We start from the raw sequence: 4,025 nt of genomic DNA on the forward strand, positions 1-4,025 counted from the left end.
AAACAAACAAATTTATGTTCTAAAAAATGTATATAAAACACAAATACAACTATGGGGGAGTATTTCTTGCTTGGAAAATGACATGACTAAAAAAAACCCTCAGGGGTTTGATATTCAGAATTCATCAATCATCATCATAAGTTGGCAAGTATGATCCGGGAGCCTGCCGGGGAAGGTGGGCATGCAGGGAGCGGGGCTCCCAAAATCGCGTCATTTTGGCCCCACCCCCTGACGTAATGACGCAAAACGCGTCATTATACAGCGGGAGCGGGGCCAAACGCAGCGGTTCCCGATGAATCGCGGCGTTTTGGACCTAGTGGGCAGTGAAGTGGGCAGATCCGGGAGATTGCCACACACTCCCGGGAGTCCGGGAGACTCTCGTGAAATGCGGGAGTCTCCCGGACATTCCAGGAGAGTTGGCAAGTATGCATTTATTTATATAGTGCCACCAATTCTGCAGTGCTGTACAGAGAATATTTGTCATTGACATCAGTCCCTGCGCCGTGTTAATGTTTGTTAGCAGCCAATTAACCTACCAGTATGTTTTTGGAGATCAGGAGGAAAGCGGAGTACCTGGAGGAAACCAACGTAAACACGGGGAGACACTCCACACAAATAAGGCTCTGTTTGGAAATCAACCCTAGTGCTGTGAGGCAGAAATGCTAACCACTTAGCCACCATGCTGCCCACCCCGGAATATCTAGAATAATGGATTGCTGACAATTGAAAGAATGCAGAAAACTAGGTATCTATCCATTTATCAATCTATACATATATAAATACAGATATATAAAGATATTGTGCAGGGGGAGCCGCGGTGTGTGCGAGCACTACAAGCGCGCACGCACACGTACATAGTTTAAATGTGCATGCATGGATGTCCCTACTGCGCATGTGCCGATGGCGCATGTGCAGTCACAACAAGGAACCCCACTGTGTGTGCCGACTCAAGTCGACACGCACACTGTGGGGGAAGACGCCAGGGGTGATGACATAATCACCTCTGGCCCCCACACAATGCCCACGTGTTTGTGGTGTATCCCCACACACACGTTGCCGCTGGGGAGGATGGGAGTTTCCGAGTCTGGACTATAAGAGCCAGACCCGGGATTCCCCCCTCTCTCTCTGCCGGCCTGTCTGCCCCTGGACAACGAGCACTACACTACACTACAGAAAACATACACGACACTACAGAAGAGGGTTACTAAGGACACACGACACTACAGAAAATATATATTATACTACACTACAGCAAAGGATAGGAATATACTATACTACAGAAAACCTACACTACAGAAAATAATTCTATACTACAGGAACATTCCCTACATTGCAGACAAAGAATTGGATCCAGAATAGAAGGATTTGATAAGAATCAATGATAATAATATTATCTATGAAGCTATATCTGTTTGTAATGTTGATGTCACGGTTCCAACGAGGGACAACTGGATCCTGGTGGTTCACTGGAATTAACGTGACTTCAGCTAGGGGCGCGGAGTCTAACAAGTGAATGGTGTTCACCAGTGATTCCTGCAAGGGAATATGGACTTCGCGGCTTCCACTTGCAGGTCGCGGCCCCCTAGGAAGTTCCCAGTGCACCACGAGAGAGAGAGCATAGACAGATGTAGGTAGTATGCGTTGCTACTGGCAACTGACGAGAAGAGGAGCCAAGGGATGTTGCTAGGAGCGAATCTACCGGATAGCCTGCTGCGTTGCCACTGGAGATGGTAGCGATAATGAGGTGTAACCAACTCCAGGAGGGAATAGCGGAATATACTGTGGCGTAGGAGCCCGGAGGTGCAGGAACTTGGAAAGGCTGAGTAGGATTCCCCGGAAATTTGAGACGACACAGGAGCTGTATTCAGTACGGGTGTCAGAGACTGACTGAAAAAACCAGCACAGATTCCAGGTCAGGAAGGCATTAAATAGTGTAGTTCCAATTAGGCAGCCAATAGAGGGCAGTAGAAGCAGAGAAAAGGGTTAGGACGTTCTTCGCATGCGCAGAACAGTGAATGCCGATCCAGGAAGCAGAGAGACAGCGCTGGAGGAGAGCTACAGCGTGGAACTAGGTAAGTGAAGCAGGGAATAGGAGTCAGGCGTGGGGGAGCAGCAGAGACCAGGTTACACATGCCGGCTCCCGCGCTGGACAGCGGGAGTGCGGCATGTGACAGTACCTCCCTTTCAAAGGTGGACGCTGAACACCTAGGACCTGGCTTCTTCGGAAATCTGGAGTGGAATTTTTTTAGCAGAAGAGGGGCGCAAATGTCAGCAGCCCGTACCCAGGAGCGCTCTTCGGGTCCATACCCCTTCCAGTCCACTAGATATTTGATTGTTCCTCTAGAAGTCTTGGAATCAGGATATGGCTGAACTCAAATTCATCACTTTGTTGGAGAGAAGGAGGAATAGTAGGTGTAGCCGGGCCAGTGAACAGATTGATGAGTGGTTTCAACCGAGAAATGTGAAAGGCGTTGGCGAAGCGTAGAGTGGGTGGTAATCGTAATTTAAAGCAAACGGGACTTATTACTTGAATGATCTTATAGGGACCAATGTAGCGAAGAGCTAGTTTCATACAAGGCACTTTAAGATGAATGTTTTTTGTAGACAACCAGACCTTGTCCCCCAATTTCAGAAGGGGAACAGCTCTGCTTTTCCTATCTGCTGCCAACTTATAGCGAGTAGAAGACTTCTTGAGTGACTTCCTGACTTGAGACCAAACAGATACAAGTCTGTCGTAGGGCATTAACTCCAGGAACTTGGGTGGGAGGGAGGGCAGAAAACTCCGGAACACGAGGATGGCTGCCGAACACAATGGAGAAAGGAGTAGCTAGCGTGGATTCGTAGAAGGAATTATTGTGGACAAACTCTGCCCAGGGTAAGAGATCCACCCAATTATCCTGATTGGCTGAGGAAAATATTCTAAGAAACGTTTCAAGATCTTGATTTACCCTCTCGGTCTGACCGTTTGACTGGGGATGATATGGGAAGGAGAAATTCAAACGAATACCCAGAAGATGACAGAGAGACCTCCAAAACTTTGAGACAAATTGGACACCTCGATCCGAAACAATTTCAACAGGACACCCATGTAGTCGGAATATTTCTTTCACGAAATGTTGAGCTAAGCACATCGAAGATGGAAGGCCAATGAGTGGAACGAAGTGTGCCATTTTGGAAAAACGGCCTACTATGACCCAGAGGGTATTAAATCTTTTGGCTATGGGTAAGTCAGTGATGAAATCCATGCTAATATGGGTCCAGGGTTTGGTAGGTAGTGGAAGCGGGTGCAGTAACCCTGATGGGGCTTGGCGGGGAGTCTTGTTCTGAGCACAAATAGAACAGGCGGCCACAAAATCTTTGACCTTGGAGTGAAATTTGGGCCACCAATACTGTTGAGAAATCAGTTCCGCGGTTTTACGGGAACCAAGATGTCCAGCAAATCGTGAAGCATGGAACCAACGTAGGAGACTCTTCTGAAGACGATGTGGAACAAAAGTTTTCCCTTGGGGAGGAGGAGGAGTGACAGAGCAAATTAAGGCACTTGGAATCCAAGATGGGACGGTCTGGGAGAGCATCGGAAGTTAAACTCCCGGGGAATGCCCGTGATAGAGCATCTGCTTTCTTGTTTTTAAGACCAGGTTTGAAGGGAATCCGAAGATCAAAACGAGTTAAAAAAAAAAAAAAAAAAACAGACCAGCGGGCTTGACGCGGATTCAGGCATTGGGCAGTCTGAAGGTAGAGTAAATTTTTGTGATCCGTGAAGATCGTAACTGGATGGCGAACCCCCTCTAGGAGGTGACGCCACTTACTTAAGGCTAACTTCATAGCCAAGAGTTCTTTGTCCCCGATGGCGTAGTTACTCTCTGCAGGCAGGAACTTACGGGAGAAGAACGCGCAAGGATGGAACTTCCCTTGGATGGTCCTTTTGGGGGAGGACTGCCCCCACTCCAGTGGAGGAAGCATCTATCTCTAAGAAAAAAGGAAGGGAAACATTAGGTTGTTGGAGAATCGGAGCCGTGGAGAAG

This window comes from Mixophyes fleayi, chromosome 7 (genome assembly GCF_038048845.1).
Source record: "Mixophyes fleayi isolate aMixFle1 chromosome 7, aMixFle1.hap1, whole genome shotgun sequence".
NCBI classification, from domain to species: Eukaryota; Metazoa; Chordata; class Amphibia; order Anura; family Limnodynastidae; genus Mixophyes; species Mixophyes fleayi.